At 45.2% G+C, this 22364-nt stretch overlaps 1 pseudogene; it reads right to left on the reverse strand.

Moving 5' to 3' along the window:
* Positions 1 to 1312: 1312 nt before the first annotated feature.
* The window catches only part of LOC124018308, an 84435-nt pseudogene continuing 63383 nt past the window's right edge, over positions 1313 to 22364 (reverse strand).

Genomic DNA, 22364 nt, shown 5'->3' on the forward strand with positions numbered 1-22364 from the left:
TGTGTATGGTAGTCTAGACAAGAGTTTCTGACTGAGGCAGTGCATGATGGTAGAAGGGTGTGTATGGTAGTCTAGCCAGAGTTTCTGACTGAGGCAATGCATGATGGTAGAAGGGTGTGTATGGTAGTCTAGCCAGAGTTTCTGACTGAGGCAATGCATGATGGTAGAAGGGTGTGTATGGTAGTCTAGCCAGAGTTTCTGACTGAGGCAGTGCATGATGGTAGAAGGGTGTGTATGGTAGTCTAGACAGAGTTTCTGACTGAGGCAGTGCATGATGGTAGAAGGGTGTGTATGGTAGTCTAGCCAGAGTTTCTGACTGAGGCAGTGCATGATGGTAGAAGGGTGTGTATGGTAGTCTAGCCAGAGTTTCTGACTGAGGCAATGCATGATGGTAGAAGGGTGTGTATGGTAGTCTAGCCAGAGTTTCTGACTGAGGCAATGCATGATGGTAGAAGGGTGTGTATGGTAGTCTAGACAAGAGTTTCTGACTGAGGCAATGCATGATGGTAGAAGGGTGTGTATGGTAGTCTAGCCAGAGTTTCTGACTGAGGCAATGCATGATGGTAGAAGGGTGTGTATGGTAGTCTAGCCAGAGTTTCTGACTGAGGCAGTGCATGATGGTAGAAGGGTGTGTATGGTAGTCTAGACATACACACACCTGCTCATTTTAAAAATGGCTAACGATCCCTAACCACTACTTAGCTAACTTTAGCAATTCATCTTTTACAGTCAACTCAGCATAACGATAGCAGTCGACAGGCAGAAAGAAACAGCCCGTCAAAATGTTACAACGCAACTATCTGAACGATTGGAAACTAATTTCATGCCGGTAAGATTTTTACAATGACGTCCTGCACTAACGGTTCATATATTCACTACATGTCATAATTCATTGGTTTCACTTTAAACTGATTCATCCTAACTAGTTTAGTAACATTGGCTTACTTGAAGCTTCAGAAGGCCTTGTTCTCTCAATCGCGTTTCGGGACTGTTGCCTAGCGACGGTCCATCTCCCAAATATGTCCCACATACAACAACAAAAAGGCTCAAAATGGGTTCCACGATGTAACGCTTCAGTTTCCTTTTCTTTAAAAACATGTACTTGGAAAATTTGGATTGATATTAAATATTTAAAAAATATATGCGCTTTGTTGTCTTTGTTCCAGTTTCTATGGTCAAATATAAATGGGTTCTGGATATAGGAAGTCCTAAGTAGTCTACTGGTGGATCAGATAACTACATAAGACACTCATAAGACACTCATAAGACACTCATAAGACACTCATAAGACACTCATAAGACACTCATACAATTACTCTTCCAAATATTTTTATTCATTTGTGACATAATTCCATTACAGTGACAACAAAACTGTGTGTTGGTACTTTCCACATGTCGTCCAGGAAGAATATGGTTATAAAATAATACTAAAAAGTACATTTCCTTAAAATCTTAACATTCCGTAAAATATTGTCGTTTAATTGACTACGTTTTTGAGTTGTAATATAAATACAAGACATCCCATTAATATTAATCCGAAAGGTCTTTTGACACCAGCAGAGAGAACCATTTACATTACATTACATTACATTTAGGATGCCTCCCAAATGTTAACCTATTCCCTATAGAGTGCACTGCTTTCAAATCACAGCCGTACGAAACCCCCGCGGGGCTCTAGTCACAAGAAGTGCACTATATAGGGAATAGGGTGGTGTTTGGGCCACACCCAGAGCGATATGAGGAGGTTGTTCTGATCGATCTGGAGTCAAGAGTTGGACGGCGCTGACGGTCCCGTGGTTGATTAAAGTTAAGGCCATTAGGAGGGACTGTCGTTGGCAACGAGAAGACAGAATGAGACAGATGAACCCTGAACTTCAGACCGTAACTAAAACCTCAAATGCTTAATTTACAGTACAGAGAAAGGAGGTAGGGAAGGAGGGAGGAAAGGAGGGAAGGAGGGAGGAAAGGAGGGGGGAAACAAAAGCAAGGACAGGATCACTGTGGAATCCTGACAATGAGGGAGGCTCTTTCCAGCGATTCCAAAGAGAGGACGGACACACACACACACACACACACACACACACACACACACACACACACACACACACACACACACGCACGCACGCACGCGCACGCACGCACGCACGCACGCACGCACGCACGCACGCACGCACACACACACACACACACACATTTAAACATCGCTCAGGGAGAATAATAACATGTCATATTGCCTGTTTATAATGTGTATTATGCCGCGTGTCGGTACCTTTCTACAGACCGGGTTCATTCAGGAGGGTGAAACATTCAGAACAAAAATATCAGATAAAGATGAAACGACCCAATCCGTTCTGGGACTTCATCTTTCTATCTACAACTGAACAACAGTGGAGGGTTTTTATTTTAACAAGAAGCTCTGAAAATGTGTCTGGGTTGAAATCTTCAAGACTGGGTAGAAAAGAAAAAAACCGCTGACTGTTTTCAGATGTTTGTGAGGTCAATCCATGACTGCTGTGTGTGTGTGTGTGTGTGTGTGTGTGTGTGTGTGTGTGTGTGTGTGTGTGTGTGTGTGTGTGTGTGTGTGTGTGTGTGTGTGTGTGTGTGTGTGTGTGTGTGTGTGTAACAGAGTGTCTAGAAGGGAGTGTAGTCGGCAGGGTACATGATGGGCAGCCAGTTCTCCGTGAAAGTGGCACAGTGCATCCAGCCCAAGGACCGCATTACCTGGGAACAAACAGGACGTGATGTCACCATACAGGAAGTAGATTGCTATCTGAATGTCTCTGAGCTTTAGGCTCTTTGTTCAAGTGTTACAGACAGATTAAACACTGCTAATCTAAGACTAACAGGAAGTAGATGTATTGGGTAGTTGGACTGAGGCTGTAAAACGTGACTAACAGGAAGTAGATGTATCAGGTAGTTGGACTGAGGCTGTTGGACTGAGGCTGTAAAACATGACTAACAGGAAGTAGATGTATCAGGTAGTTGGACTGAGGCTGTAAAACATGACTAACAGGAAGTAGATGTATCAAGTAGTTGGACTGAGGCTGTAAAACATGACTAACAGGAAGTAGATGTATCAAGTAGTTGGACTGAGGCTGTAAAACAGGACTAACAGGAAGTAGATGTATCAGGTAGTTGGACTGAGGCTGTAAAACATGACTAACAGGAAGTAGATGTATTGGGTAGTTGGACTGAGGCTGTAAAACATGACTAACAGGAAGTAGATGTATCAGGTAGTTGGACTGAGGCTGTAAAACAGGAAGTAGATGTATCAGGTAGTTGGACTGAGGCTGTAAAACATGACTAACAGGAAGTAGATGTATCAGGTAGTTGGACTGAGGCTGTAAAACAGGACTAACAGGAAGTAGATGTATCAGGTAGTTGGACTGAGGCTGTAAAACATGACTAACAGGAAGTAGATGTATTGGGTAGTTGGACTGAGGCTGTAAAACATGACTAACAGGAAGTAGATGTATCAGGTAGTTGGACTGAGGCTGTAAAACAGGACTAACAGGAAGTAGATGTATTGGGTAGTTGGACTGAGGCTGTAAAACATGACTAACAGGAAGTAGATGTATCAGGTAGTTGGACTGAGGCTGTAAAACAGGACTAACAGGAAGTAGATGTATCAGGTAGTTGGACTGAGGCTGTAAAACAGGACTAACAGGAAGTAGATGTATCAAGTAGTTGGACTGAGGCTGTAAAACATGACTAACAGGAAGTAGATGTATCAAGTAGTTGGACTGAGGCTGTAAAACAGGACTAACAGGAAGTAGATGTATCAGGTAGTTGGACTGAGGCTGTAAAACATGACTAACAGGAAGTAGATGTATTGGGTAGTTGGACTGAGGCTGTAAAACATGACTAACAGGAAGTAGATGTATCAAGTAGTTGGACTGAGGCTGTAAAACATGACTAACAGGAAGTAGATGTATCAAGTAGTTGGACTGAGGCTGTAAAACATGACTAACAGGAAGTAGATGTACCAGGTAGTTGGACTGAGGCTGACTAACAGGAAGTAGATGTTTCTAACCTGAATGCAGTTCTTCAAGTTCTCTCTACTGGGTTTATCTTCTACGATCTTGGAGGCAAACTTCAGGGCTCTTCCGTACATCTTATTGACTAGTGCATGTTTGTAGGAGAACGTCAACACCTGGGGAGGAAGGGGATCAAAGATGGATGATTGAGATGGATGATTCATATGTAAGTTACCGTTGACATATCATCCACTGCAAGTTAGTTGTGGCGTAAAGCCGGGGATCGTCGTGGAAACAGCTGGCCACACCTCTTCTCCTCACCTTAGAGTCCGTTAGCTCCACCCACTTCTGCAGCTCCCAGAAGGTGTCTGTCAAGGCTTTGGCCCTGCCCTGTTGGGCGTCGTCAGAGCTGGTCACCTCCTCCTCTTCAGCCCCTGTCTCTGCCCCGTCTCCGGCCCCCCGGTCTCTACGGCCCCCCCAGCCTCTACGGCCCCCCCAGCCCCGTCCTGGGGTGGAGCAGGCAGCAGTACCAGGTCAGCCAGGGCACAGCCCTTCCTACACAGAGCATCCAGCAGGGAACATTTCTGCTTCTCCATGTCACTGCAGGAAACACACAGAAACAGGAAGTTCTATTAGATATCAAATTCTCTGTCCAATAGAAATGAGGTAAAGGGGAGTGGTTTTAACGGATTTAACAGACAGACAATCTGTTGTGACCTGACTGTCTAAGGATGAGCCCTGAATGGAGCCCTATTGCCCATAGGGCCTGGTCTAAAGTAGTGCACTACATATAGGGAATAGGGTTCTATAGGGCCCTGGTCTAAAGTAGTGCACTACATATAGGGAATAGGGTTCTATAGGGCCCTGGTCTAAAGTAGTGCACTACATATAGGGAATAGGGTTCTATAGGGCCCTGGTCTGAAGTAGTGCACTATAATAGGGAATAGGGTTCTATAGGGCCCTGGTCTAAAGTAGTGTACTATATATAGGGAATAGGGTTCTATAGGGCCCTGGTCTAAAGTAGTGTACTATATATAGGGAATAGGGTTCTATAGGGCCCTGGTCTAAAGTAGTGTACTATATATAGGGAATAGGGTTCTATAGGGCCCTGGTCTAAAGTAGTGCACTACATATAGGGAATAGGGTTCTATAGGGCCCTGGTCTAAAGTAGTGCACTATATATAGGGAATAGGGTTCTATGGGGCCCTGGTCTAAAGTAGTGTACTATATATAGGGAATAGGGTTCTATAGGGCCCTGGTCTAAAGTAGTGTACTATATATAGGGAATAGGGTTCTATAGGGCCCTGGTCTAAAGTAGTGTACTATATAGGGAATAGGGTTCTATAGGGCCCTGGTCTAAAGTAGTGCACTATATAGGGAATAGGGTTCTATAGGGCCCTGGTCTAAAGTAGTGTACTATATATAGGGAATAGGGTTCTATAGGGTCCTGGTCTAAAGTAGTGCACTATATAGGGAACAGGGTTCTGGTCTAAAGTAGTGTACTATATAGGGAACAGGGTTCCATAGGGCTCTGGTCTAAAGTAGTGCACTATATAGGGAATAGGGTTCTATAGGGCTCTGGTCTCAAGTAGTGTACTATATAGGGAATAGGGTGCCATTTGGGACCCAAACTAAGACTTAGTGGTGTACCTCTTGATGGTGGCAGCGTCAGGGCGAGGGTCGGCCTTTAAGGTGAGGTAGACTGCCAGGGCCGTCTGGTCGATCTGAGACAGAACCATGTCAGAGGCCGTTACGATGTCACCCAGGCGCTTCAGACGCTCCTACAGAGAGACATCAGGGTTAGACACGACTAATCAACAGCAGAGAGAGATCAGGGTTAGACACCCTACAGAGAGACATCAGGGTTAGACACGACTAATCAACAGCAGAGAGACATCAGGGTTAGACACGACTAATCAACAGCAGAGAGAGATCAGGGTTAGACGCGACCAATCAACAGCAGAGAAAGATCAGGGTTAGACGAGACCAATCAACAGCAGAGAGAGAGAGATCTGGGTTAGACGCGACCAATCAACAGCAGAGAAAAAGAGAGATCAGGGTTAGACGCGACCAATCAACAGCAGAGAGAGATCAGGGTTAGACGCGACCAATCAACAGCAGAGAAAGATCAGGGTTAGACGCGACCAATCAACAGCAGAGAAAGATCAGGGTTAGACGAGACCAATCAACAGCAGAGAGAGAGATCAGGGTTAGACACGACCAATCAACAGCAGAGAGAGATCAGGGTTAGACGACTAATCAACAGCAGAGAGAGATCAGGGTTAGACGCGACCAATCAACAGCAGAAAGAGAGAGGGTTAGACGCGACCAATCAACAGAGAGAGATCAGGGTTAGACGCGACCAATCAACAGCAGAGAGAGAGAGATCAGGGTTAGACGCGACTAATCAACAGAAGAGACAGAGAGAGATCAGGGTTAGACGCGAATAATCAACAGCAGAGAAAGAGAGAGATCAGGGTTAGACGCGACCAATCAACAGCAGAGAGAGAGATCAGGGTTAGACGCGACCAATCAACAGCAGAGAGAGAGAGAGATCAGGGTTAGACGCGACCAATCAACAGCAGAGAAGATCAGATCAGGGTTAGACGCGACCAATCAACAGCAGAGAGAAGAGAGATCTGGGTTAGACGCGACCAATCAACAGCAGAGAAAGAGAGATCAGGGTTAGACGCGACCAATCAACAGCAGAGAGAGAGATCAGGGTTAGACGCGACCAATCAACAGCAGAGAGAGATCAGGGTTAGACACGACTAATCAACAGCAGAGAGACATCAGGGTTAGACGCGACCAATCAACAGCAGAGAGAGATCAGGGTTAGACACGACTAATTAACAGCAAAGAGAGAGATCAGGGTTAGACGCGACTAATCAACAGCAGAGAGAGAGAGATCAGGGTTAGACGCGACCAATCAACAGCAGAGAAGAGATCAGGGTTAGACGCGACCAATCAACAGCAGAGAGAGATCAGGGTTAGACGCGACCAATCAACAGCAGAGAGAGATCAGGGTTAGACGCGACCAATCAACAGCAGAGAGAGAGAGAGAGATCAGGGTTAGACGCGACCAATCAACAGCAGAGAGAGAGAAGGGTTAGACGCGACCAATCAACAGCAGAGAGAGAGAGAGAGATCAGGGTTAGACGCGACCAATCAACAGCAGAGAGAGAGAGATCAGGGTTAGACGCGACCAATCAACAGCAGAGAGAGAGAGATCAGGGTTAGACGCGACCAATCAACAGCAGAGAGAGAGAGATCAGGGTTAGACGTGACCAATCAACAGCAGAGAGAGATCAGGGTTAGACGCGAATAATCAACAGCAGAGAGAGATCAGGGTTAGACGCAACCAATCAACAGCAGAGAAAAGAGAGAGATCAGGGTTAGACGCGACCAATCAACAGCAGAGAGAGAGAGATCAGGGTTAGACGCGACCAATCAACAGCAGAGAGAGAGAGATCAGGGTTAGACGCGACCAATCAACAGCAGAGAGAGAGAGATCAGGGTTAGACGCGACCAATCAACAGCAGAGAGAGATCAGGGTTAGACGCGACCAATCAACAGCAGAGAGAGAGAGATCAGGGTTAGACGCGACCAATCAACAGCAGAGAAAGAGAGATCAGGGTTAGACGCGACCAATCAACAGCAGAGAAAGAGAGATCTGGGTTAGACGCGACCAATCAACAGCAGAGAAAGATCAGGGTTAGACGCGACCAATCAACAGCAGAGAGAGATCAGGGTTAGACGCGACCAATCAACAGCAGAGAGAGATCAGGGTTAGACGCGACCAATCAACAGCAGAGAGAGAGAGAGATCAGGGTTAGACGCGACCAATCAACAGCAGAGAGAGATCAGGGTTAGACGCGACCAATCAACAGCAGAGAGAGAGAGAGAGATCAGGGTTAGAGACCAATCAACAGCAGGGTTAGACGCGACCAATCAACAGCAGAGAGAGAGAGATTAGGGTTAGACGCGACCAATCAACAGCAGAGAAAGAGAGATCTGGGTTAGACGCGACCAATCAACAGCAGAGAGAGAGATCAGGGTTAGACGCGACCAATCAACAGCAGAGAGAGAGAGATCAGGGTTAGACGCGACCAATCAACAGCAGAGAGAGATCAGGGTTAGACGCGACCAATCAACAGCAGAGAGAGAGAGATCAGGGTTAGACGCGACCAATCAACAGCAGAGAGAGATCAGGGTTAGACGCGACCAATCAACAGCAGAGAAAGAGAGATCTGGGTTAGACGCGACCAATCAACAGCAGAGAGAGAGAGAGAGATCAGGGTTAGACGCGACCAATCAACAGCAGAGAAAGAGAGATCAGGGTTAGACGCGACCAATAATCAACAGCAGAGAGAGAGAGAGAGAGATCAGGGTTAGACACGACCAATCAACAGCAGAGAAAAGAGATCAGGGTTAGACGCGACCAATCAACAGCAGAGAGAGAGATCAGGGTTAGACGCGACCAATCAACAGCAGAGAGAGAGAGAGATCAGGGTTAGACGCGACCAATCAACAGCAGAGAGAGAGAGATCAGGGTTAGACGCGACCAATCAACAGCAGAGAAAGAGAGATCAGGGTTAGACGCGACCAATCAACAGAGAGAGAGAGAGAGAGGGTTGGGTTAGACGCGACCAATCAACAGCAGAGAAAGAGAGATCAGGGTTAGACGCGACCAATCAACAGCAGAGAGAGAGAGAGATCAGGGTTAGACGCGACCAATCAACAGCAGAAAGAGAGATCAGGGTTAGACACGACCAATCAACAGCAGAGAAAGAGAGATCAGGGTTAGACGCGACCAATCAACAGCAGAGAGAGATCAGGGTTAGACGCGACCAATCAACAGCAGAGAGAGATAAGGGTTAGACGCGACCAATCAACAGCAGAGAGAGAGAGAGATCAGGGTTAGACGCGACCAATCAACAGCAGAGAGAGAGAGAGAGATCAGGGTTAGACGCGACCAATCAACAGCAGAGAGAGATCAGGGTTAGACGCGACCAATCAACAGCAGAGAGAGAGAGAGAGAGAGATCAGGGTTAGACGCGACCAATCATCAGCAGAGAGAGAGAGATCAGGGTTAGACGCGACTAATCAACAGCAGAGAGAGAGAGAGAGAGATCAGGGTTAGACGCGACCAATCAACAGCAGAGAGAGAGAGAGAGAGATCAGGGTTAGACGCGACCAATCAACAGCAGAGAAAGAGAGATCTGGGTTAGACGCGACCAATCAACAGCAGAGAAAGAGAGATCTGGGTTAGACGCGACCAATCAACAGCAGAGAAAGAGAGAGAGCGAGAGATCAGGGTTAGACGCGACCAATAAACAGCAGAGAGAGATCAGGGTTAGATGCGACCAATCAACAGCAGAGAGAGAGAGAGAGATCAGGGTAGACGCGACCAATCAACAGAGATCAGGGTTAGACGCGACCAATCAACAGCAGAGAGAGAGAGATCAGGGTTAGACGCGACCAATCAACAGCAGAGAGAGATCAGGGTTAGACGCGAATAATCAACAGCAGAGAAAGAGAGAGATCAGGGTTAGACGCAACCAATCAACAGCAGAGAGAGAGAGATCAGGGTTAGACGCGACCAATCAACAGCAGAGAGAGAGAGATCAGGGTTAGACGCGACCAATCAACAGCAGAGAAAGAGAGATCAGGGTTAGACGCGACCAATCAACAGCAGAGAGAGAGAGATCAGGGTTAGAGACCAATCAACAGAGAGAGAGAGAGAGATCTGGGTTAGACGCGACCAATCAACAGCAGAGAAAGAGAGATCAGGGTTAGACGCGACTAATCAACAGCAGAGAGAGAGAGAGAGAGAGAGAGATCAGGGTTAGACACGACCAATCAACAGCAGAGAAAGAGAGATCAGGGTTAGACGCGACCAATCAACAGCAGAGAGAGAGAGATCAGGGTTAGACGCGACCAATCAACAGCAGAGAGAGAGAGAGATCAGGGTTAGACGCGACCAATCAACAGCAGAGAGAGAGAGATCAGGGTTAGACGCGACCAATCAACAGCAGAGAGAGAGAGAGATCAGGGTTAGACGCGACCAATCAACAGCAGAGAAAGAGAGATCTGGGTTAGACGCGACCAATCAACAGCAGAGAGAGATCAGGGTTAGACGCGACCAAGAGAGAGAGAGAGATCTGGGTTAGACGCGACCAATCAACAGCAGAGAAAGAGAGATCAGGGTTAGACGCGACTAATCAACAGCAGAGAGAGAGAGAGAGAGAGATCAGGGTTAGACGCGACCAATCAACAGCAGAGAAAGAGAGATCAGGGTTAGACACGACCAATCAACAGCAGAGAAAGAGAGATCAGGGTTAGACGCGACCAATCAACAGCAGAGAGAGATCAGGGTTAGACGCGACCAATCAACAGCAGAGAGAGAGATAAGGGTTAGACGCGACCAATCAACAGCAGAGAGAGAGAGATCAGGGTTAGATGCGACCAATCAACAGCAGAGAGAGAGAGAGATCAGGGTTAGACGCGACCAATCAACAGCAGAGAGAGATCAGGGTTAGACGCGACCAATCAACAGCAGAGAGAGAGAGAGAGATCAGGGTTAGACGCGACCAATCATCAGCAAAGAGAGAGAGAGATCAGGGTTAGACGCGACTAATCAACAGCAGAGAGAGAGAGAGATCAGGGTTAGACGCGACTAATCAACAGCAGAGAGAGAGAGAGATCAGGGTTAGACGCGACCAATCAACAGCAGAGAGAGAAAGATCAGGGTTAGACGCGACCAATCAACAGCAGAGAAAGAGAGATCTGGGTTAGACGCGACCAATCAACAGCAGAGAGAAAGAGAGACGACCAATCAACAGCGAGAGATCAGGGTTAGACGCGACCAATAAACAGCAGAGAGAGAGATCAGGGTTAGACGCGACCAATCAACAGCAGAGAGAGAGAGATTAGGGTTAGACGCGACCAATCAACAGCAGAGAGAGAGAGATTAGGGTTAGACGCGACTAATCAACAGCAGAGATAGAGAGAGAGAGATCAGGGTTAGACACGACCAATCAACAGCAGAGAAAGAGAGATCAGGGTTAGACGCGACCAATCAACAGCAGAGAAAGAGAGATCAGGGTTAGACACGACCAATCAACAGCAGAGAAAGAGAGATCAGGGTTAGACGCGACCAATCAACAGCAGAGAGAGATCAGGGTTAGACGCGACCAATCAACAGCAGAGAGAGATGAGGGTTAGACGCGACCAATCAACAGCAGAGAGAGAGAGAGAGATCAGGGTTAGACGCGACCAATCAACAGCACAGAGAGAGAGAGAGATCAGGGTTAGACGCGACCAATCAACAGCAGAGAGAGAGATCAGGGTTAGACGCGACCAATCAACAGCAGAGAGAGAGAGAGATCAGGGTTAGAGACGCGACCAATCAACAGCAGAGAGAGATCAGGGTTAGACGCGACCAATCAACAGCAGAGAGAGAGAGAGATCAGGGTTAGACGACCAATCATCAGCAGAGAGAGAGAGATCAGGGTTAGACGCGACTAATCAACAGCAGAGAGAGAGAGATCAGGGTTAGACAGACTAATCAACAGCAGAGAGAAAGATCAGGGTTAGACGCGACTAATCAACAGCAGAGAGAGATCAGGGTTAGACGCGACCAATCAACAGCAGAGAGAGATCAGGGTTAGAGCGACTAATCAACAGCAGAGAGAGATCAGGGTTAGACGCGACCAATCAACAGCAGAGAGAGAGAGAGGGTTAGACGCGACCAATCAACACAGATCACGCGACCAATCACAGCAAAGAGAGAGAGAGATCAGGGTTAGACGCGACTAATCAACAGCAGAGAGAGAGAGAGATCAGGGTTAGACGCGACTAATCAACAGCAGAGAGAGAGAGAGATCAGGGTTAGACGTGACTAATCAACAGCAAAGTGAGAGAGAGAAAGATCAGGGTTAGACACGACTAATCAACAGCAGAGAGAGATCAGGGTTAGACGCGACTAATCAACAGCAGAGAGAGAGAGAGATCAGGGTTAGACGTGACTAATCAACAGCAAAGTGAGAGAGAGAGAGATCAGGGTTAGACACGACTAATCAACAGCAGAGAGAGATCAGGGTTAGACGCGACTAATCAACAGCAAAGAGAGAGAGATCAGGGTTAGACGCGACCAATCAAAGCAGACAGACAGACTAATCAACAGCAGAGAGAGATCAGGGTTAGACGCGACTAATCAACAGCAGAGAGAGATCAGGGAGACGCGACTAATCAACAGCAGAGAGAGATCAGGGTTAGACGCGACTAATCAACAGCAAAGAGAGAGAGATCAGGGTTAGACGCGACCAATCAACAGCAGAGAGAGAGAGATCAGGGTTAGACACGACCAATCAACAGCAGAGCGACTAATCAACAGCAGAAAGAGAGAGAGATCAGGGTTAGACACGATTAATCAACAGCAGAGAGAGAGCGAGAGAGATCAAGGTTAGACACGATTAATCAACAGCAGATAGTGTGTGTACCTTCTCAGAGTCGAGCTGGTGCAGCCTCTGAACATGTAGTGGCAGGTAGGAAGAGAAGTTCTCCTTCAGGTCATCATACAGGGAGCTGGTGTCTAACCTGGAAGTGGGGGGGGGGGTAAGGGAGGAAGAGCGAGAGGTAAGGGAGGAAGAGAGAGAGAGCGAGAGGTAAGGGAGGAAGAGAGAGAGAGCGAGAGGTAAGGGAGGAAGAGAGAGAGAGAGGTAAGGGAGGAAGAGAGAGAGAGAGGTAAGGGAGGAAGAGAGAGAGAGAGGTAAGGGAGGAAGAGAGAGAGAGGTAAGGGAGGAAGAGAGAGAGAGGTAAGGGAGGAAGAGACAGTAAGGGAGGGAGGTAAAGAGAGAGGTAAGGGAGGAAGAGAGAGGTAAGGGAGGAAGAGAGAGAGACAGAGACAGAGAGAGACAGACAGCAGGTAGAGAGACCCAAACAGACAGACTGACTGACAGCAGGTAGAGACCCAAACAGACAGAGAGAGACTGACAGCAGGTAGAGAGACCCAAACAGACAGACTGACAGCAGGTAGAGAGACCCAAACAGACAGACTGACAGCAGGTAGAGACCCAAACAGACAGACTGACAGCAGGTAGAGAGACCCAAACAGACAGACTGACAGCAGGTAGAGACCCAAACAGACAGACTGACAGCAGGTAGAGAGACCCAAACAGACAGAGAGACTGACAGCAGGTAGAGACCCAAACAGACAGAGAGACTGACAGCAGGTAGAGAGACCCAAACAGACAGACTGACTGACAGCAGGTAGAGAGACCCAAAAACAGACACAGACTGACTGACAGCAGGTAGAGAGACAGACAGACTGACAGCAGGTAGAGAGACCCAAACAGACAGACTGACTGACAGCAGGTAGAGACCCAAACAGACAGACTGACAGCAGGTAGAGACCCAAACAGACAGACTGACAGCAGGTAGAGACCCAAACAGACAGACTGACAGCAGGTAGAGACCCAAACAGACAGACTGACAGCAGGTAGAGACCCAAACAGACAGACTGACTGACAGCAGGTAGAGACCCAAACAGACAGAGACAGCTAGAGACCCAAACAGACAGACTGACAGCAGGTAGAGAGACCCAAACAGACAGAAAGAGACTGACTTGGTCATCCACTGTATCTTCAGGTCTCTGAGAGCCTCTTCAAACTCCTCCTTCACATCCTTCTCCTTCGCTCCCTCCTTCGCAGGTAGAGACCCAAACCCTCCTTCTCCTTCGCAGGTAGAGAGACCCCTCCTTCGCCCAAACCCTTCGCTCCCTCCTTCGCCCCCCCTCCTTCGCCCCCTCCTTCGCTCCCTCCTTCGCTCCCTCCTTCGCTCCCTCCTTCGCTCCCTCCTTCGCCCCTCCTTCGCTCCCTCCTTCCCTCCTTCGCTCCCTCCTTCGCTCCCTCCTTCGCTCCGTTCTTGGTCTTGTTGGGTGCAGGGATCAGGTGATAGACCACTGGCACAATGTCCTTGATGAGAAAGATAAAACCACTGGTTAACCCACTGACACCCTCTAGGACTACATTACCCATAAGCCTCTACAACACTCCCCCCCCCTGCTGTCTGTCCAATCCCTTGTCAGTTAGAATGCGTTGTCATGGTGACAGAACACACCTGTGCTGCTATATTGACCACCAGAGGAAATTAACCTTGTCTAACTTTGCCAGGAGAAATATATTTACATGTTGGGACAAATATCTTCATTCTTCCCCACAGTGATTCACAACATAAAACACCATTTTCCTTTTGAGGATTTGACAGAGTGAATTCTAGGTCATCAGTACCTTTTTAAATTTTCCTTGTCGTTTTGCAGAGGCCTGTCCCTGGTGGTCAGAATAACACACAGTGAGAGAGAGAACACAGGAAGGAGCATACAGCCTCTCATCGTTTACAACTAGTGGCTAGTCATACTGCTACTCTCTCTCATCGTTTACAACTAGTGACAAGTCATACTGCTTCTCTCTCATTGTTTACAACTAGTGACAAGTCATACTGCTACTCTCTCTCATCGTTTACAACTAGTGACAAGTCATACTGCTTCTCTCAACTAGTGACAAGTCATACTGCTTCTCTCAACTAGTGACAAGTCATACTGCTTCTCTCTCTCAACTAGTGACAAGTCATACTGCTTCTCTCTCTCTCTCATCGTTTACAACTAGTGGCTAGTCATACTGCTTCTCTCTCATCATTTACAACTAGTGGCTAGTCATACTGCTTCTCTCTCATCGTTTACAATTAGTGACAAGTCATACTGCTTCTCTCTCTCAACTAGTGACAAGTCATACTGCTTCTCTCTCATCATTTACAACTAGTGGCTAGTCATACTGCTTCTCTCTCATCATTTACAACTAGTGACAAGTCATACTGCTTCTCTCTCATCGTTTACAACTAGTGACAAGTCATACTGCTTCTCTCTCATCGTTTACAACTAGTGAAAGGTCATACTGCTTCTCTCTCTCTCAACTAGTGACAAGTCATACTGCTTCTCTCTCAACTAGTGACAAGTCATACTGCTTCTCGCTCTCAACTAGTGACAAGTCATACTGCTTCTCTCTCAACTAGTGACAAGTCATACTGCTTCTCGCTCTCAACTAGTGGCAAGTCATACTGCTTCTCGCTCTCAACTAGTGGCAAGTCATACTGCTTCTCTCTCTCAACTAGTGGCAAGTCATACTGCTTCTCGCTCTCAACTAGTGGCAAGTCATACTGCTTCTCTCTCTCAACTAGTGGCTAGTCATACTGCTTCTCTCTCATCGTTTACAACTAGTGGCTAGTCATACTGCTTCTCTCTCATCGTTTACAATTAGTGACAAGTCATACTGCTTCTCTCTCATCATTTACAACTAGTGGCTAGTCATACTGCTTCTCTCTCATCATTTACAACTAGTGACAAGTCATACTGCTTCTCTCTCATCATTTACAACTAGTGACAAGTCATACTGCTTCTCTCTCATCATTTACAACTAGTGACAAGTCATACTGCTTCTCTCTCATCGTTTACAACTAGTGAAAGGTCATACTGCTTCTCTCTCTCTCAACTAGTGACAAGTCATACTGCTTCTCTCTCATCGTTTACAACTAGTGACAAGTCATACTGCTTCTCTCTCATCGTTTACAACTAGTGAAAGGTCATACTGCTTCTCTCTCTCTCAACTAGTGACAAGTCATACTGCTTCTCTCTCATCGTTTACAACTAGTGGCAAGTCATACTGCTTCTCTCTCATTGTTTACAACTAGTGACAAGTCATACTGCTTCTCTCTCTCAACTAGTGACAAGTCATACTGCTTCTCTCTCATCGTTTACAACTAGTGGCTAGTCATACTGCTTCTCTCTCATTGTTTACAACTAGTGACAAGTCATACTACTTCTCTCTCATCGTTTACAACTAGTGACAAGTCATACTGCTTCTCTCTCATCGTTTACAACTAGTGGCTACTCATACTGCTTCTCTCTCATCGTTTACAACTAGTGACAAGTCATACTGCTTCTCTCTCAACTAGTGGCAAGTCATACTGCTTCTCTCTCAACTAGTGACAAGTCATACTGCTTCTCTCTCATCGTTTACAACTAGTGACAAGTCATACTGCTTCTCTCTCATCGTTTACAACTAGTGAAAGGTCATACTGCTTCTCTCTCAACTAGTGACAAGTCATACTGCTTCTCTCTCATCGTTTACAACTAGTGGCAAGTCATACTGCTTCTCTCTCATCGTTTACAACTAGTGACAAGTCATACTGCTTCTCTCTCTCAACTAGTGACAAGTCATACTGCTTCTCTCTCATCGTTTACAACTAGTGACAAGTCATACTGCTTCTCTCTCATCGTTTACAACTAGTGGCAAGTCATACTGCTTCTCTCTCATCATTTACAACTAGTGACAAGTCATACTGCTTCTCTCTCATCATTTACAACTAGTGACAAGTCATACTGCTTCTCTCTCATTGTTTACAACTAGTGAAAGGTCATACTGCTTCTCTCTCTCTCAACTAGTGACAAGTCATACTGCTTCTCTCTCATCGTTTACAACTAGTGGCAAGTCATACTGCTTCTCTCTCATTGTTTACAACTAGTGACAAGTCATACTGCTTCTCTCTCTCAACTAGTGACAAGTCATACTGCTTCTCTCTCATCGTTTACAACTAGTGGCTAGTCATACTGCTTCTCTCTCATTGTTTACAACTAGTGACAAGTCATACTGCTTCTCTCAACTAGTGACAAGTCATACTGCTTCTCTCAACTAGTGACAAGTCATACTGCTTCTCTCTCTCAACTAGTGACAAGTCATACTGCTTCTCTCTCTCTCTCATCGTTTACAACTAGTGGCTAGTCATACTGCTTCTCTCTCATCATTTACAACTAGTGGCTAGTCATACTGCTTCTCTCTCATCGTTTACAATTAGTGACAAGTCATACTGCTTCTCTCTCTCAACTAGTGACAAGTCATACTGCTTCTCTCTCATCATTTACAACTAGTGGCTAGTCATACTGCTTCTCTCTCATCATTTACAACTAGTGACAAGTCATACTGCTTCTCTCTCATCGTTTACAACTAGTGACAAGTCATACTGCTTCTCTCTCATCGTTTACAACTAGTGAAAGGTCATACTGCTTCTCTCTCTCTCAACTAGTGACAAGTCATACTGCTTCTCTGTCAACTAGTGACAAGTCATACTGCTTCTCGCTCTCAACTAGTGACAAGTCATACTGCTTCTCTCTCAACTAGTGACAAGTCATACTGCTTCTCGCTCTCAACTAGTGGCAAGTCATACTGTCGCTCTCAACTAGTGGCAAGTCATACTGCTCTCTCTCTCAACTAGTGGCAAGTCATACTGCTTTTCTCAACTAGTGGCAAGTCATACTGCTTCTCTCTCTCAACTAGTGGCAAGTCATACTGCTTCTCTCTCTCATCGTTTACAACTAGTGACAAGTCATACTGCTTCTCTCTCATCGTTTACAACTAGTGGCTAGTCATACTGCTTCTCTCTCATCGTTTACAATTAGTGACAAGTCATACTGCTTCTCTCTCATCATTTACAACTAGTGGCTAGTCATACTGCTTCTCTCTCATCATTTACAACTAGTGACAAGTCATACTGCTTCTCTCTCATCATTTACAACTAGTGACAAGTCATACTGCTTCTCTCTCATCATTTACAACTAGTGACAAGTCATACTGCTTCTCTCTCATCGTTTACAACTAGTGAAAGGTCATACTGCTTCTCTCTCTCTCAACTAGTGACAAGTCATACTGCTTCTCTCTCATCGTTTACAACTAGTGACAAGTCATACTGCTTCTCTCTCATCGTTTACAACTAGTGAAAGGTCATACTGCTTCTCTCTCTCTCAACTAGTGACAAGTCATACTGCTTCTCTCTCATCGTTTACAACTAGTGGCAAGTCATACTGCTTCTCTCTCATTGTTTACAACTAGTGACAAGTCATACTGCTTCTCTCTCATCATTTACAACTAGTGGCTAGTCATACTGCTTCTCTCTCATCATTTACAACTAGTGACAAGTCATACTGCTTCTCTCTCATCGTTTACAACTAGTGAAAGGTCATACTGCTTCTCTCTCTCTCAACTAGTGACAAGTCATACTGCTTCTCTCTCATCGTTTACAACTAGTGACAAGTCATACTGCTTCTCTCTCATCGTTTACAACTAGTGACAAGTCATACTGCTACTCTCTCTCTCAACTAGTGACAAGTCATACTGCTTCTCTCTCATCGTTTACAACTAGTGGCAAGTCATACTGCTTCTCTCTCATTGTTTACAACTAGTGACAAGTCATACTGCTTCTCTCTCTCAACTAGTGACAAGTCATACTGCTTCTCTCTCATCGTTTACAACTAGTGGCTAGTCATACTGCTTCTCTCTCATTGTTTACAACTAATGGCAAGTCATACTGCTTCTCTCTCATTGTTTACAACTAGTGACAAGTCATACTACTTCTCTCTCATCGTTTACAACTAGTGACAAGTCATACTGCTTCTCTCTCATCGTTTACAACTAGTGGCTACTCATACTGCTTCTCTCTCATCGTTTACAACTAGTGACAAGTCATACTGCTTCTCTCTCAACTAGTCAAGTCATACTGCTTTTCTCAACTAGTGACAAGTCATACTGCTTCTCTCTCATCGTTTACAACTAGTGACAAGTCATACTGCTTCTCTCTCATCGTTTACAACTAGTGAAAGGTCATACTGCTTCTTCTCTCTCAACTAGTGACAAGTCATACTGCTTCTCTCTCATCGTTTACAACTAGTGGCAAGTCATACTGCTTCTCTCTCATCGTTTACAACTAGTGACAAGTCATACTGCTTCTCTCTCTCAACTAGTGACAAGTCATACTGCTTCTCTCTCATCGTTTACAACTAGTGACAAGTCATACTGCTTCTCTCTCATCGTTTACAACTAGTGGCAAGTCATACTGCTTCTCTCTCATCATTTACAACTAGTGACAAGTCATACTGCTTCTCTCTCATCATTTACAACTAGTGACAAGTCATACTGCTTCTCTCTCATTGTTTACAACTAGTGAAAGGTCATACTGCTTCTCTCTCTCTCAACTAGTGACAAGTCATACTGCTTCTCTCTCATCGTTTACAACTAGTGGCAAGTCATACTGCTTCTCTCTCATTGTTTACAACTAGTGACAAGTCATACTGCTTCTCTCTCTCAACTAGTGACAAGTCATACTGCTTCTCTCTCATCGTTTACAACTAGTGGCTAGTCATACTGCTTCTCTCTCATTGTTTACAACTAGTGGCAAGTCATACTGCTTCTCTCTCATTGTTTACAACTAGTGACAAGTCATACTACTTCTCTCTCATCGTTTACAACTAGTGACAAGTCATACTGCTTCTCTCTCATCGTTTACAACTAGTGGCTACTCATACTGCTTCTCTCTCATCGTTTACAACTAGTGACAAGTCATACTGCTCTCTCTCAACTAGTCAAGTCATACTGCTTTCTCTCAACTAGTGACAAGTCATACTGCTTCTCTCTCATCGTTTACAACTAGTGACAAGTCATACTGCTTCTCTCTCATCGTTTCAACTAGTGAAAGGTCATACTGCTTTCTCTCTCTCAACTAGTGACAAGTCATACTGCTTCTCTCTCATCGTTTACAACTAGTGGCAAGTCATACTGCTTCTCTCTCATCGTTTACAACTAGGACAAGTCATACTGCTTCTCTCTCTCAACTAGTGACAAGTCATACTGCTTCTCTCTCATCGTTTACAACTAGTGACAAGTCATACTGCTTCTCTCTCATCGTTTACAACTAGTGGCAAGTCTCATCATTTACAACTAGTGACAAGTCATACTGCTTCTCTCTCATCATTTACAACTAGTGACAAGTCATACTGCTTCTCTCTCATTGTTTACAACTAGTGACAAGTCATACTGCTTCTCTCTCATCGTTTACAACTAGTGACAAGTCATACTGCTTCTCTCTCATCGTTTACAACTAGTGGCAAGTCATACTGCTTCTCTCTCAACTAGTGACAAGTCATACTGCTTCTCTCTCTCAACTAGTGACAAGTCATACTGCTTCTCTCTCTCAACTAGTGACAAGTCATACTGCTTCTCTCTCATCGTTTACAACTAGTGACAAGTCATACTGCTTCTCTCTCATCGTTTACAACTAGTGACAAGTCATACTGCTTCTCTCTCTCTCTCATTGTTTACAACTAGTGACAAGTCATACTGCTTCTCTTTCATCGTTTACAACTAGTGACAAGTCATACTGCTTCTCTCTCATCGTTTACAACTAGTGGCTAGTCATACTGCTTCTCTCTCATTGTTTACAACTAGTGGCAAGTCATACTGCTTCTCTCTCATTGTTTACAACTAGTGACAAGTCATACTACTTCTCTCTCATCGTTTACAACTAGTGACAAGTCATACTGCTTCTCTCTCATCGTTTACAACTAGTGACAAGTCATACTGCTTCTCTCTCTCAACTAGTGGCAAGTCATACTGCTTCTCTCTCAACTAGTGGCAAGTCATACTGCTTCTCTCTCATCGTTTACAACTAGTGACAAGTCATACTGCTTCTCTCTCATCGTTTACAACTAGTGAAAGGTCATACTGCTTCTCTCTCTCTCAACTAGTGACAAGTCATACTGCTTCTCTCTCATCGTTTACAACTAGTGGCAAGTCATACTGCTTCTCTCTCATCGTTTACAACTAGTGACAAGTCATACTGCTTCTCTCTCTCAACTAGTGACAAGTCATACTGCTTCTCTCTCATCGTTTACAACTAGTGACAAGTCATACTGCTTCTCTCTCATCGTTTACAACTAGTGGCAAGTCATACTGCTTCTCTCTCAACTAGTGACAAGTCATACTGCTTCTCTCTCTCAACTAGTGACAAGTCATACTGCTTCTCTCTCAACTAGTGACAAGTCATACTGCTTCTCTCTCAACTAGTCAAGTTTACAACTAGTGGCAAGTCATACTGCTTCTCTCTCATCGTTTACAACTAGTGACAAGTCATACTGCTTCTCTCTCATCGTTTACAACTAGTGACAAGTCATACTGCTTCTCTCTCATCGTTTACGACTAGTGACAAGTCATACTGCTTCTCTCTCATCGTTTACAACTAGTGACAAGTCATACTGCTTCTCTCTCATCGTTTACAACTAGTGACAAGTCATACTGCTTCTCTCTCATCGTTTACAACTAGTGACAAGTCATACTGCTTCTCTCTCATCGTTTACAACTAGTGACAAGTCATACTGCTTCTCTCTCATCGTTTACAACTAGTGACAAGTCATACTGCTTCTCTCTCATCGTTTACAACTAGTGACAAGTCATACTGCTTCTCTCTCATCATTTACAACTAGTGACAAGTCATACTGCTTCTCTCTCATCGTTTACAACTAGTGACAAGTCATACTGCTTCTCTCTCTCTCTCATCGTTTACAACTAGTGACAAGTCATACTGCTTCTCTCTCATCATTTACAACTAGTGGCTAGTCATACTGCTTCTCTCTCATCGTTTACAACTAGTGACAAGTCATACTGCTTCTCTCTCATCGTTTACAACTAGTGACAAGTCATACTGCTTCTCTCTCATTGTTTACAACTAGTGACAAGTCATACTGCTTCTCTCTCATTGTTTACAACTAGTGACAAGTCATACTGCTTCTCTCTCATTGTTTACAACTAGTGACAAGTCATACTGCTTCTCTCTCTCTCAACTAGTGACAAGTCATACTGCTTCTCTCTCATCGTTTACAACTAGTGACAAGTCATACTGCTTCTCTCTCATCGTTTACAACTAGTGACAAGTCATACTGCTTCTCTCTCATCGTTTACGACTAGTGACAAGTCATACTGCTTCTCTCTCATCGTTTACAACTAGTGACAAGTCATACTGCTTCTCTCTCATCAACTAGTGACAAGTCATACTGCTTCTCTCTCATCGTTTACAACTAGTGACAAGTCATACTGCTTCTCTCTCATCGTTTACAACTAGTGACAAGTCATACTGCTTCTCTCTCATCGTTTACAACTAGTGACAAGTCATACTGCTTCTCTCTCATCGTTTACAACTAGTGACAAGTCATACTGCTTCTCTCTCATCGTTTACAACTAGTGACAAGTCATACTGCTTCTCTCTCATCGTTTACAACTAGTGACAAGTCATACTGCTTCTCTCTCTCTCTCATCGTTTACAACTAGTGACAAGTCATACTGCTTCTCTCTCATCATTTACAACTAGTGACAAGTCATACTGCTTCTCTCTCATCGTTTACAACTAGTGACAAGTCATACTGCTTCTCTCTCATCGTTTACAACTAGTGACAAGTCATACTGCTTCTCTCTCATCGTTTACAACTAGTGACAAGTCATACTGCTTCTCTCT

Source organism: Oncorhynchus gorbuscha, unplaced genomic scaffold (assembly GCF_021184085.1).
Source record: "Oncorhynchus gorbuscha isolate QuinsamMale2020 ecotype Even-year unplaced genomic scaffold, OgorEven_v1.0 Un_scaffold_472, whole genome shotgun sequence".
NCBI lineage: Eukaryota > Metazoa > Chordata > Actinopteri > Salmoniformes > Salmonidae > Oncorhynchus > Oncorhynchus gorbuscha.